Below are 15,201 nucleotides of genomic sequence, written 5' to 3' on the forward strand. Positions count from 1 at the left end.
CGAAAACTCTTCCTGAGCGACTGAGCATGCCCGGTGGTGAAAGGGGCGCTTAGCCTGGGGGTTTAGGTGGGAGGAGGGGAGGCAGTCCGGTAGTCCAGGAGTGGGGGACCCAGGGAACCAGTATCGGGCTGCTCAACTGATGCCAAGCTGGGACTGCGCAGTGAGAGACTCAAGCAACCCTGGATTGCCATCTGGCCCCCGCGCTGTTGCTGTGTGACCTTGGACGTGTAACTTACACACTCTGAACTGAATGTCTTGAGTCAAATGGGGTTACTGAAATCTACCTTAGTGGTTGTGAGGATTAAAAGAGAGCGTGGAAAACGCCTCACCTTTCATATCGTAGACCCTAAATAGTATGGAGCCCACAACCATGAATGAGGACAGAGGACTCGGAGATGAAGAGATTAAGTGACCTGTTCATTGTCAGGTAGTGGCAGAGACCCAGGTTTCAAGTTCAATACTCTTGCCTACATGGCTTTCCCTCAAGGAGGCAGGGTGGGGGTCGAGGGGAGGTGGACCGCTAAGAAAAGCATGTGAAGAACTTCCCTTTGCTCTCTGTGAATCTCTTTTTAATGCACACCAATACCCTTCTCATCTCCCCCCGCCCCTCCCAGCTAAAGTTTAGAACTTTAGAAAAGAGGGCTGGACAGCCTTGGTGCAGTTTTTGGAGGGCAGCTTTCTGGCTATGAATTTGCCCAAATAAGCACCAGAGTGGTGCTTTCCTCAGTTTCCTTGGGGAGCCTTAGTTTTTCCTAAAGTTGTGGTTAAAATGTAAACACAGTAGCAAGGTCCTCCACAATTTCTGGCTACCAGAGGGAAGATTAACTCAGTAACCAACATTTACCCTGCATCCACTGAGTAGGCGAGAATGCCTTTCCAGCCCACAAAAGACCTGTGACCTCAGATTTGTGCGGGTACCCTATGATTCAGACACACTGGTGACCTCATCCTTCCATGTGCTTCTAGTCCTTTCTCTGACTTCGCTCTTAATCACTAACTGCCTTGTGGTATTTCTTGAATGCTATAATACTATTTAACTCTAGATTTGCTGTTAAATGTTTAAAAGTATTTGTCTCCCTCCCTGTCTTAGAGTCCTTCCAAAATACCTAAGTCTGATCTGGGTAAAGGACATCATCAGCTTCTCAAACATGCTCTTATACTCCCTACTTTCTGGAACTCAATTCACTGGACCCTTTCAAATTTCAACTAAAACGTACTTCTGTCCAAAAAGTTTTGCTGGATCTACTTAGAATGAAACAGTGCCTCTTTCTGAGCACTTGGTGCGTTCCTTACTTGGGACATTGTTCCTGGTAGACATTGTGTTCTGTGATTTGTGTCCTTCACCTATTGAAAACTTCTCTGGATATCCACATATGAGTTGGCTCTTCCTATTCCTTGCTCTCAGATAGCATCTTATGTTGTAATAAATCATGCCTTACCCATTCCTTTAAGGTTTGATTTATTCACCTTCTCCATCAAATGTAAAACTCTAATGGCAAGAAAGGTTTTTAGTTCCACTTTGCATTTCCAGCATTAACCTCAGAACCATAACTACAGAATGACTAGCTGTTGAATGGCTGAATGGCTCCTTGCCTACTTCATAAAGTTCTTAGGGGCAGCCTTTACTTTGTGTTTATATCTCAGAACCAAATATTTTCTGGGAAGTTATAAATCTTTGACTACTCTAAAATGCACCAGAAATTACATGGTCACACTCATGCAATGAAGGAAGGCTTTGGCAGTAGCAGAAGATACTGAGCAGAGCAAGAAGTAGGAAGTTCACAGACTTCCCTAGTGGTCCAGTGGTTAAGAATTTGCCTGCCAGTCTGGAGGACACGGGTTCGATTCCCGGTATGGGAGGATTTCACATGCAGCAGGGCTGCTAGGCCCATGCACCACAACTACTGAGCCCACGAACCACAGCTGCTGAAGCCTGCGCCCTCTAGAGCTTGTGCTGTGAAACAAGAGAAGCCACCCCAAGAAGAAGCCTGAGCATCAGAACTAGAGAGTAGCCGCTGCTCATCGCAACTAAAGAAAGCCTGTACGCAGCTAAAATAACTTTAAAAAATAAAACCCCCAAAGAAGAAGTAGGAAATCCAGAAAAGAAGAGGTCGTGATTTCTTACTAACTGCTGCTGCGGACCTAGAAAGATTTTCAAATGTTGTTAAGGATAACAAGCAGATTCCTCCAAGTGATACTGCTCCCATAAAGGAGAAAAGTTATGCAAAGAGGAGTCTTGAAAAAGAGATCAAGCAGTGTTTGCTACTCTGGACTGGTAGCGTTTGTTCCTTTGCCTAATCAAAGCCTGGTGGTGGTGCTGTGTGTGGTCCTGGTCCCCCTTTGCTGTATTGTTTAACTCCCTGTATGTGTGTGTGAGTGGATCCCTACCAAGCCTACTCCTCTTATTCCTCACGTGAATGGCACTGCCAGAGTTAGTCGCTCAGTCGTGTCCAACTCTTTGCGACTCCATGGACTGTAGCCCGCCAGGCTCCTCTGTCCATGGAATTCTCCACACAAGAATACTGGATTGGGTTGCCATTTCATTCTCCGGGGGATCTTCCCGACCCTGGGATCAAACCTGGGTCTCCTGCCTTACCGTCTGAGCCTCCAGGGAAGCCCAAACACCCAGTGCATGCCAAATTGCTTCCGTAGTGTCTCTTTGTGACCTTAGAGATCGTAACCCGCCAGGGAATCCACTGTCCATGGGGCCTCTCCAGGCAAGAAAATTGGAGTGGGTTGCCACGTCCTCTTCCAGGTGATCTTTCCCCAGGGCATGAACCCACATCTCTTATGTCTCCTGCATTAGCAGGCGGGTTCTTTACCACTAGCACCACCTGGGAAGCATCCAATAGCACAAGCCATTCTGTTTATCCCCACCTCTATCCTGTTAGTCTCTGAATCTCATAAAGTCATCTTTTCCAATGACGGGGATAACCATGAACTGCTCCCCATGCCCTCAGCCTTCACAGGATCCCTCATCTGGACAAAACCCTCCTTAATTGGTGTCTTCACCTCATCTTGACTGGTCCAGCCCAACTTTGACTGTACTCTAGAGTCCAGAGAGACTTTTCTGAAGGGCAGAGAATTGACCATGTCATCAAACAGCTTAATCTTCCACGGCTCCTCTGTCCCTCTTTAGGAAAAATGATCAAACTTCATCCATGTTTTTTTTTTTTTTTTTTTTAATGCTTCATCCTCAGCCAGTTTCTTCAGCCAGGTCTCCCACTACTTTTGCAAGAACTCTTTTGCTCCAGGAATGTTAAATACTTGTAGTTTCTCATACTTACTTTGTTCTGTGCATATGAAGGTTCACCTGCCTAGGATTCTCTGTCCACGCCCTCTCCACCAAGTTAATTGCATTTGTGCTTGCTATGTCTGTGAGGACAGCCATGCTTCATCCCTCTGGCATGGCTCTTATTCAGTGTTACGAGTATACCTTATGTGTTCATGTGTCTTATCTTCACTAGACTGTGAGCTACTTGAGGGCACGGGTTTTGGTATATTTCATTCCTGTACGTAACTCTAACACCTACCAGGGGGACTTCCCTGGTGGCCCAGTAGCTAAGACTCCCAGCTCTCAATGCAGGCGGCCCAGGTTCAACCCCTGGTAAAGGAGTTAGATCCCACATGCTGTGCAACTAAAAATCCTGCATCCCGCAGTAAAGATCAAAGATCCCTTGTGCCACAACTAAGACCCGGTGCAGCCAAATAAATAAATAACCACATTTAAAAAAAATGTTGGGTTAGGAAAAAGGACGTTGGGTAAGTACCTCATTAGAAAGTGAGGAGAACGTTCAGTTCCTATCTGGAGGGATCTCTTGCTCCAGGCTTTAGAGGCCCCTGGAGGTGGAGTGGGGCTCCCGCAGAGTTGCAAGCACACTCTCTACTGCAGGACACTCCCCTCTCTCTGGGAGAGTCAACATCTTTGACAAGAACATAGACTTGTAGGGAAAGGTGGTGAATGAGAAAGAAGTGGTATTGAGAGGCTGTGACTACCCAGTTAGCCAAGAAGCTCAATCGGTCCTGGTGGTGAACAAGGGGAGCCCGCTGTTGCACCTTCATAACCTGTTCAGGCTGATAGACTGAAGTTACTGTGTGGGTAATGCACACTGCACAACCCTAGGGGAAGCTGTTTCCATGGGTGTCTCTACGAATGACTTCCTCTGTACCGTACTCAACATGTAGCCGTCCTGATTGTGATATACACAAGGCACATCTCTGTCTACTTTGAAAATTTAAAGGATCCCAAGTATACTTTTGATAATACAAATAGATAAATATTTATCGAATGCCCACCAGTTTTCATCTCAAAAACTTAAATGACTTTTACTGTATAGAGTTATTTCTAAGGATCTGTACGTATTTTGAAGTACGTATTAGATTAATAGCATTACTATTCACTTATTAATTCTAATAAGCAACAATTGAGCGGCCAAGTTCCAGGCATGATTCAAGAGGTTGGATTCAACAAATGTGTTGAACAGTAACTATGCTGTTGCTGTTGCTGTTAAGTCGCTTCAGTCGTGTCCGACTCTGTGCGACCCCATAGACAGCAGCCCACCAGGCTCCGCCGTCCCTGGGATTCTCCAGGCAAGAACTCTGGAGTGGGTTGCCATTTCCTTGTACAATGCATGAAAGTGGAAAGTGAAAGTGAAGTCGCTCAGTCGTGTCCGATCCTCAGCAACCCCATGGACTGCAGCCTTCCAGGCTCCTCCATCCAATGGGATTTTCCAGGCAGGAGTACTGGAGTGGGGTGCCATTGCCTTCTCCGAACAGTAACTATAGGTCTTATAAAAAACTATAAATATTAACTGAGTCCTTCAAAAATAAAGAGTTTATAGGGGTTTCCCTGGTGATCCCTGGTGGTCCAGTGGCTAAGACTCTGAGCTCCCAACGTGCAGAGTTCGATCCCTGATCAGAGAACTAGATCTCACATTCTGCAACTAGAGATCCCGAGGGCTGAAACTAAGACCTGCCAAAGCTAAATAATTAAATAAATAACTAAATAAAAACGTATGCATTTTTCAATTTCTTTATGCCCCTGTACCTATGAAGATAGTCTCCAAATTCTCATTTCTCTTTAGTAGATAAAGACACTCATCTACTAAAACCTTGAAATGACATCTAGCTCTTGCATTTCAAAGAATCCAATATATGAGGATGCCCCAGTGAATGTAAAGCTTTAACATACTTTTTCCCCCCTCCTAGCTCTATCAAGAGAAGGGCCAGAAAGGTTAGTTGGCTTCTTTAAACGTCTCCTGGGAGTACTGGAGAAGCCACCTTTTGTAGAATAAGTTTGTGACTACATTGTCCAGAAAAGAGGGTATAATCAGACTTGATTATACCTGAATCACTCTGTGGAAGAATGCTGATCTTCAACTGCAGACATTTTGGACTGTTAGATGGGCAAGAAATAAATGAAAATGTTGGGGGGCGGTTGTTTGTTTTAACAGTGAGCTTTATTCTATGGCTTCATTGGAAAAGACCATGTGGCCATATTCACACCCCAAATTTATTGAGCTGCTCATACAAATAACATTACATTCTCCAGAACCCAGTTAAGAATGGCTCTGTATCCTTGCTTCCAAGTTTTTGATGGCCTATGTGTGACTGTCACTGCTAGAAAAAAATCATTATGTTCAATTCCAGAAGCTGATAATTAGGCCACTCAGGAGAAACCAGTAGACACACACATGCGTACATAGTGTCACACACACAGACACACACACGGTACTATGTGGACTTTCAGGTAACTTTTACCGTTTTAACTGTTGTCATTATCCGCATCAGCACTTTTTTTTTAGAGCTATCTTTTAAATTTATTTATTTATTTGTTTTTGGCTGTGCTGGGTCTTCCCTGCTGCAAAGGCTCTCCTCTAGCTGCAGAGAGCTGGGGCTGCTCTCTAGTTGCGGTGCACGGGCTTCTCACGGCAGTGGTTTCTCTGGTTGCAGAGCATGAGCTCTAGGGCGAAGGGGCTTCAGTAGTTTGGGCACGTGGGCTGAGTAGCTGTGACTTCTGGGCTTGCGAGCACAGGCTCAAGCCCAGGTGCACGGACTTGTTGCTTTGCCACATGTGCAATCTTCCTGGATCAGGGCTCGAACCTGTGTCTCCTGCATTGACAGGCAGATTCTCATCCACTGTGCCACTAGGGAAGTCCCCTTATCATTATTTTTTTTAAGTCAAGAGGTTTAAAGAAGTCTGAAATAATAATCTTGAGTATTCATAGCAACTCAGGAAGAATGAATGAGGTGACCCCAGGAAGGGAGGGGGGATAGCCTTTTTGTGGATTGTCATCTCGGTCTCTCTGCACTGATTGTCTTGTGACCTCAGGTGGCATGCAGCACTGAACCAGGCTTCTGTGTGTGAATGGCCCTCCAGCTCCTCCAGGACTACTGTGGAGCTAGCTGGAGGCAGGGTTTGCTCCTGAGATTTTGTGTGTGCGTCGTGATGAAAGACTGCAGGAGAGCTGAGTGAACTGTTCATTCTCCCGGGGATGGGGCTCAGGGTTCTGCCCCCCATACTTCCCACCCATCCCCTACACCTACCCAGGCCACAATTTTGTCCTGAGACAGGCTGCTCAGTCTTTCTGTTGGACTGGCAATTTGAGGGAAGCTAGGGACCAACAGCCATAATGGACTAAAAACTAGGAAGGTGAGTGTTGTTAAATTACAATAACATTCACGCTTCTAGGGAAGCTGCAAAAGTCATTCCCGTCAGATGTACTCAAAATCAACAGCCAAATTACTCCTGCCAAATGCTCTGAGCTACTGAATAAAGCCCCGTACTATGTAAATGGTAGCTCCAACCCTCTAGTACCATGCCTGAATAGTAATCATGAAAATTCTTATCCTCCGTAATGCATGGTAATGATTATTTATTGATTGACTACCACATGCAACGTTCTCTTGCAAGTGCTTTAGGTGTGCCAGGATACTTGTCTCATAACAACCTTGCAAGGTTATAAGGAGTAGCCAGAAATAAGAATTGTTATCCCATCTGATAGATGGGGAAGGAGAAATTCAGGGCACATAAGCAACTTGCTCAGTGTCACTGCAGTGGTGATATCAATTTGATTAAAGTATATTCTTTGGAAAAAAAAACCCTCAGGACTTCTCCATGGGACTTGCCTGGTGATACAGTGGATAAGAATCTGCCTGCCAATGCAGGGGCACAGGTTTGATCCCTTATCTGCACAGATCCCTCATGCGGTGGGCAGCTAAGCCTGGACACCACAACAACTGAGCCCGTGCTCTGGAGCCCATGAACCATAACTGCTGAAACCCATGCACCTAGGACCTATGTTCCACAAGAGGCACCACCATAGTGAGAAGTCTCTGCACCTCAATGCAAAGTAGTCCTTGCTCACTGCAACTAAAGAAAGTCTGTGCAGCAATGAAGATCCAGCATGACCAAAAATAAGTAAATAAATAATAATAATAAAACCACGGAAAACTTCTGTTTGTAAAAGTTAATTACAAGCTCAGGGACATTTTAAACAAAGTTTTTACTGGAAAAAAAGTTATGATGGTAAAGATTAAAAATCAAGAGGTAGCTTCATTAAGCGACTCCTATCATGAGTAATTTGGAATGAAAGGGTTTTTGAATGATCTCTACCTTAGTTTCCTTAGAAAAGAGCCAAGTTCTTAATAAGTATGTCTGCAAAAGAGGAGGAACCTGGGGCTGAATCTTATTTATAGAGGCAAAGGGTTATTTTTATTTCAACCTCACAGTCTTACTCTCCTCTTGAATTTGCCAGTTAACGCAGGAATAGCAAATGATGTGGAGATGAAGTCTGAGTTGTCTAGGTCCTACTTGCCCTACTGGAAATCCTTAATTTAGGCTTAAGGCAGGTTTATGCAGGTATATGCTGCCATATAATAGCTCTAGTCCACAGCAGGATTTCATAGTCAAGCTGTGGAACAAGTATAGATAATTTACGTTTAGTATAGTAGTCCTTAGGGCTTCCCAGGTGGCTCAGTGGCAAAGAATCTGCCTGTGAATGCAGGAGACTCTGGAGACAAAGATTTAATCCCTCGGCTGGGAAGATCCCCTGGAGGAAGAAATAACAACCCACTATGTATTCTTGCTGGGAAAATCCCAAGGACAGAGGGGCCTGGTGGGCTATAGTCCATGGGGTTGCAAAGCGTCAGACAGGACTGAGCGACGAAGCACACACACTTAACAGGCCTTCAGGATCCCAGGGGACTAGGACTTCCACGGACACCAAAATCCACGAATGCGAGAGTCCCATATATGAAATGGCATATCATTTGCATTTGACCTACACACATACTTTAAATCATCTCTAGATTGCTTGTAATATCTAATACCATGTAAATGCTATGTAAATAGTTGCAAATACAATGTAAATGTTATGTAAATAGTGCAGTGCACGGCAGATTCAACTTTAGCCTTTTGGAGCTTTCTGAAATGTTTTTTTTTTTTTTCAAAATATTTTCAACATATGGTTGGTTTAATCCCCGATTCAGAATCTGTGGCTAAGAGGTCTGGAGGTCGATGGTAATTGATTTAATTAAAATGGGGCAAGTTCATAGCCGTGCTACAGCCTGCTCATACTCGTTCACAAAGCTAACTGCACACAACGCTTTCTAATTCTGCATTTAGTGACATCTCATTGGTATTTTGAAATCAGGCATTGCAGAAGTATTTACCTTATGTAAATTGGCAAATGCTATAAATCAGAACTTTTATGCCCCAAGAGGTAGTTGTTAAACATTCACCAGAACACTACTGGGTAGATTGTATCATTTGCTCAAAAATATCTGCTGTCAACTTAGAGAATGAACTTACGGTTGCCTGTATAAACTGCTGTATTTTAAATGGATAACCAACAAGGACCTGCTGTATAGCACAGGGAACTCTGCCCAGTGTTACATGGCACTGTGGCTGGGGAAGGAGTTCTGGGGAGAATGGAGACATGTATGACTGAGTCCCTTTGCCGTTCACCTGAAACTATCACAGCATTGTTAATCTGTCCTTGATCTTTTCCAGCATTAGGATCTTTTCCAGTGAGTCAGCTCTTCGCATCAGGTGGCCAAAGAATTGGAGCTTTAGCTTCAGAATTAGTCCTTCCAATGAATATTCGGGGTTGATTTCCTTTAGGATTGACCAGTTTGATTAAGTGACAAAGGTTGATTAAAATTCAGTCTTGTACCAAGGACCAATAGAAGGCATGGTCCCTCTATGAAAACCTCTCAGTGGATGAAGGTGGCACCCATTAAATCTTCTCAACTGGACAAAATGACTCCAGGAAAAGAGATTATAAGTGTGGTTCTGCCACTGAAGAAAAATAAACTCAAAATACTTGCAATTAAGTCTAGAGAGAATCATAACTAGAAAAGAACTGGGGATGTGGCCATTGGCACATAACGTTTGATTTGGGATTTTATCATTTGCAACTAAAAGCATTCTCTATAATAAACTGCATTATAGGGTTATTGGCAGGATAAACTGAGATTGTACACACAAAGCATTTAGCAAAGTGGAGTAGTTCTTTGGAAAAATGGGCCAGAGAGCAGATAAGAAATAGCAAGAAATCTCAGTTAAAAGACTCAATGCTGGGATTTCCCTGGCAGTCCAGTGGTTAAGACTCTGCCTTCCAATGCCAAAGGGTGTGGGTTCAGTCCCTGGTCAGGGAACTAAGGCCCCACATTGCTGCAGTGTGCAGTCAAAAATGAAAAAGAAAAATGAGATTCAATTTTAATAATTTCACAAATGGAAATGACCCTGTACTGGGTCAGTATAGTAGGATGGAAAGAACTTGGGTTGTAGAATCCTATAGGGTTGAGTTTAAACCTCTGCCACTTGACAAGCTGAATGGCATTGAGCAATTCACATGCAAACAAATTCTGGGCCTTGGTTGTTTCATCTACATAATGGGGATAATATGATTTCCTTGTAATGATTAAAAGAAATAATAAAGCATGAGGCATCATTCTTGGTGTCTAGTACACATTGGGCACCTCTCTCCTCCTAAATCACCTGCTACCAGCACCGAGTTGGTAAGAGGGGTTTACTGATTTCTACCCAAGGTGCTTTCTAATGAATAGTGTATGATTTTCTCAGTACTTGTTGTTTTGCCAGAATTCGAACACAGAAAGAAACTTAATTTGCTTTAGAAGGAAAAAGAATCACAGCTAATAGTGACACCCATCTGTCCTGAGTAGTACGAAGCCCTGACTTGGCGAGACCATCTCTGGCCACAAGGAGTTGTCTATCCCACTCAACTCGCAGTATTCCCACGGGTGACCTCTGTTGTCTAAGGATGGTCACTTGCCTACGTCGGTATAATAAACTGAATTAAGGAGTATGTATTCCAGTGTATTCCATGTTTGGGCTGAAGACGTCTCTCCCTTGCTGGCCATGAAGAACAAAGCACGAAGTTTCAGGACGGTTGCCTGGCTGTGTTGGAACTGTGCGAGGAACCAGCCTTAGGCTGAATCCAGACGCTGAGGACAGTAGCACATAGGAATGGAAACAGAGTGTGTCTGTGACACTGTCTTTGTGCTTGCAATCAGACTGCATCTAGATTCCCGTTCAGCTTCTGGCTTTACAGTTACAGGAGGTAATGGGCTTCCTTGTTTTTATGCCAGGCTATCAGTCAGTAGAAACTGATCAGTGAGGAGTGTGCAGCAGCACCAAAGGGTAGGGTCCATGCCAGGGGCGCTGAGGGTCACAGACCAGAAGTCTAGCCACCTGGGTTCCGAGCTTGCTTCCACCTTGTGCTAGCTGTGTGGCTGTTAGAAAATGACTCAGCCTCTCTCTGCTTCAGTTTCTGCATCTGAGAAGCAATGATAATAATAGATCTTATCTCATAGAGTTCCTGAGAGGATACATTTGCATAACACCCAGTGCCTGGTGCACAGTGAGTTTTAATATAATCTGATGCTTTATCATGATCACCTCCAGATGCAAAGACCGTCTAAGGATCCACAGAGTGATGCTGAACTGGGGCCCCCATTCTCTTCCTTTCTGTTCTTGACTCTACATCTCTTCATGATGTTGGGTTTTGTTCTCATTCCCTTTCCGGATCACCTTTCCTTCTTTTGTCCCTTGCACTAGCTGTAATTGGCATTGATTTATAGCATTATTTGCAGTCTTTCAAAATAAGTAATTTTACATTTCTTCTTTTTAATTTACGAAGTCAAAGATAGAACATTTTATATTTGCTTCAAGAAAAAAAGAACATCTAGATTTGCTTTTTTTATATCCCTATTGCATTCATCTGCTTGGCTTTGGTCCAGCGTTCCACTCTGTCAAAATCGTTTTAAATCTTGACATTGTCAGTTATTGCCTTTGCCGTCTTTCCTGGCTTTACATCACCTGCCTTTTAAGCTTTCACCAAGCCCTTGACAAAACCTGCAATTTAGGACTACTTTATCAGTTATCAGGTTAGGTGTATGTGGTGGGAAACTCTAAATCAGTGCCTATCAAGCTTTATTGAGTATACGAATTACCTGGAGAGCTTGTCAAAACACAGATTCCCGGGCCCCAGAGCAGCTCTGTACTGGTGACTGAGAATCTGTGTAGAGATAGTGCAGAATAGGGCTGTCCTAAATAGTGATGCTGAAGCTGAAGCTCTAATACTTTGGCCACACAATGCAAAGAGCTGACTCATTGGAAAAGACTCTGATGCTGGGAAAGATTGAAGGCAAAAGGGGAGGGGAGTGGCAGAGGATGAGATGGTTAGACAGTATCACCTACTCAATGGACATGAATTTGAACAAACTCCAGGAAACAGTGAAAGACAGGGAAGCCTGGCATGCTGCAGTCCATGAGGTCACAAAGAGCTGGACATAACTTAGCGACTGAATAACAACAAGTTGTTAATCAAGTTAATGGTTTATTTTGGTGGCTTAATCAAGTTAATGATTTATTTTCTCTTATGTTAAAGAAATTCATAGGCAGCTGATTCGGGGCTGGTACTGTGGTGTCAGAGCCTAGACTCCTTCTGTCTCCTTTCTGCTGTACATGGCATGCAGTTTCCTATTCCAAAATGGTTACTTGAGCTCCAGCCATTGTGTCCACTTTCAAGTCAGTAGGAATGATGAAGGTGGTGAGTCCACTCTTTTTAAGGATGTGTTCCAGAAGTGCATGGCATTTCCACTTATATCTTTCTTGAGAAGAACTTGGTCATTTAGCCAAATCACACTAGTTAAACTGGGCGTGGAGTTAGCTGTGGGCTCCTGGGCACGAAAGCTTTTTTTGTCTGCTGTTTCTTGTAAGCAAGACTGCAGCCTCCATGTCCTTCCCTGAGTTCCAAACAGCTGCTAATCAAAGGAGGAGGAGCAAAAAAACCACAAGGCAAGATTAAAGGGACCTGAGAAACTCATGGAGATTAGGAGACTGAGGCCCTGCACACACCCTAATTTGTCCAAAATCCCACCCTTGAAGTACTGCTGTAAAAGTCCTCACCGAATCCTCCTGAGTTGGGACACGTAGTTTTTTTAAGGCAGGAGCCCACTGTGTCCCCTTTTTCTTTGCAAAACAATTGTTGTTCAGTCACTAAGTTGTGTCCAACTCTTTGCAACCCCATGGATTGCAGCATGCCAAGCTTCCCTGTCCTTCATTATTTCCCAGAGTTTGCTCAAAATCATGTGCATTGAGTTGGTGACACCATCCAACCATCTCACCCTCTGTTGTCCCCTTTTCCTCCTGCCCTCAATCTTTCCTAGCATCAGTAACTTTTCCAGTGAGTCCAGCTCTTCATATCAGGTGGCCAAAGTACTGGAGCTTCAGCTTCAGCATCAGTCCTTCCAATGAATATTCAGGGTTGATTTTCTTTAGGATTGACCAGTTTGATCTTCTCGCAGTCCAAGGGACTCTCAAGAGTCTTCTCCAGCACCACAGTTTGAAAGCATCAATTCTTCAGCACTCAGCCTTCTTTAAAGCTCTCCTTTTCTACTCTATCTCTGGGATTTGCTTAGGCACAGGTGCACAGAGAGGCCAAGCTTTCAGTAACGCTTGGGCCCATGAGATTGTGAAGGTCTTATGACCAACCTGTCAAGCACATTCCAACCCCTGCTTGCAGTGGGTCAGCTCCTATTTGAAGGCCAAAGAAAGTCGTGTGACCAAGACCAAGGTAAGCGGCAGACTTGTCCCACAAGGGAGTAAATATTTTGGAATGCATTTTAATCTCCCCCAAGCCCGTAGGCAGATGCATTGGTGTGGAACGAGCACTAAAGTGAGAACCAGGAGTCCTGAGTTCTGGGTCCAGATCTGCTGTTAATGGTTTGTGTGACCTTGGACACACTACTAATCCTTTCCGGATCTCTGAAACCTTTTCAGGCTTTGGGCTTAAGAAGCTATGGCTTGAAAAAACAAGTCACTGCCTCTCAAACTTCTAATCTCCTCTCAATGTAGCTTAGTCTCTTTACTTATTCCAAGCAAAAACACACACTTTAGAGCCCCTTCACCGCTGGACAAGCGGCCAGGATTCTGTTAATGATCAAACTGGAGCAACGCGCAGCTGGTCTCGCTGGTCACTGGAAGCTCAGGAAGAAATGAAGCCACTGGGAAAAGCCACTGATGCCGTGACCTTCTGCTCACAGGGCCCCAGTGCAGGCCAAAGACAGGTGAGCTTTAATTTTAGTGATTTATGATAATGCCTCTGAGTGCACGGGTAAACATGCCACGGTTTATTTTGCAGAATTAATGAAGTCTGATTAATCTTTCAGTCCCCAGCAGATTCTGTTCTGAGAAATGAAGCGAGACTGTCAGGCTTTTGTGTGAATTATGGAGGGAGGACTCACAGCCCTTGGAATCATCTGGAATCCTCACAAGGCGATCTTTCAAGTCCGGAGCATCTCCAGGTAGAGGCTTTGCTGTCTTTAGGCCGGATGACTGCCGACTAGGGAGAGACCCTTCGAAGAAGACACTGCAATACACTAACAGCCGCTGCAGTTGAGTGAGCTGTTACCATGTCAGGCTCTCTGCATGGTCCTTTGCATGCAGCATCGTCCCAGTTATTATAAAGAGCACCCACTTTATTTCCACATTTTTTTTAAAGCTTTATTTTAGTTGGAGGATAATTACTTTACAATATTGTGGTGGTTTTTGCCATACATCACTATGAATCGGCCAAGGCATACATGTGTCCCCTCCATCCTGTACCCCCTCCCACCTGCCTCCCCACCACATCCCTCTGGGTATTCATAGAGCACTGGCTCTGGGTTTGCGTCACACATCAAACTCCTGCTGGTTGTCTACTTTGCATACAGTCATGTATGCGTTTCAGTGCTATTCTCTTAAATCATCCCACCCTCTCCTTCTCCCACTAAGTCCAAAAATCTGTTCTTTATGTGTGTCTCCTTTGCGGCCATGCAAATAAGGTTGTCAGTACCGTCCTTCTAGATTTCACATCAGTTCAGTTCAGTTCAGCCGCTCAGTCTTGTCTGACTCTTTGCGACCCCATGAATCGCAGCACGCCAGGCCTCCCTGTCCATCACCAACTCCCAGAGTTCACTGAGACTCAGGTCCACTGAGTCAGTGATGCCATCCAGCCATCTCATCCTCTATCGTCCCCTTCTCCTCCTGCCCCCAATCCCTCCCGGCATCAGAGTCTTTTCCAATGAGTCAACTCTTTGCATGATGTGGCCAAAGTATTGGAGTTTCAGCTTTAGCATCAGTCCTTCCAAAGAAATCCCAGGGCTGATCTCCTTTAGGATGGACTGGTTGGATCTCCTTGCAGTCTAAGGGACTCTCAAGAGTCTTCTCCAACACCACAGTTCAAAACCATCAATTCTTCGGAGCTCAGCTTTCTTCACAGTCCAGCTCTCACATCCATACATACATGACCACTGGAAAAACCATAGCCTTGACTAGACAGACCTTTGTTGGCAAAGTAATATCTCTGCTTTTCAATGTGCTATCTAGGTTGGTCATAACTTTCCTTCCAAGGAGTAAGCGTCTTTTAATTTCATGGCTGCAGTCACCATCTGCAGTGATTTTGGAGCCCAACAAAGTAAAGTCTGACACTGTTTCCACTGTTTCCCCATCTATTTCCCATGAAGTGATGGGACCAGATGCCATGATCTTAGTTTTCTGAATGTTGAGCTTTAAGCCAACTTGTTCACTCTCCTCTTTCACTTTCATCAAGAGACTCTTTAGTTCTTCTTCACTTTCTGCAATAAGGGTGGTGTCATCTGTATATCTGAGGCTATTGATATTTCTCCTGGCAA

General features: G+C 44.4%; 1 long non-coding RNA gene across 2 annotated transcripts in view; it reads left to right on the forward strand.

The window, feature by feature from the left end:
- The first annotated feature begins 12,873 nt into the window (after positions 1–12,873).
- LOC104984851 overlaps positions 12,874–15,201 on the forward strand; it is a 5,294-nt gene continuing 2,966 nt past the window's right edge. For both annotated transcript variants that reach the window (XR_824795.1, XR_824794.1), the window contains exons 1-2: positions 12,874–13,596; positions 13,699–13,833. This is a non-coding gene — a long non-coding RNA (uncharacterized LOC104984851). The remainder of the gene's footprint in view (positions 13,597–13,698; positions 13,834–15,201) is intronic.

This window comes from Bison bison, unplaced genomic scaffold (assembly GCF_000754665.1).
Source record: "Bison bison bison isolate TAMUID 2011002044 unplaced genomic scaffold, Bison_UMD1.0 scf7180017864036, whole genome shotgun sequence".
Lineage (NCBI taxonomy): Eukaryota > Metazoa > Chordata > Mammalia > Artiodactyla > Bovidae > Bison > Bison bison.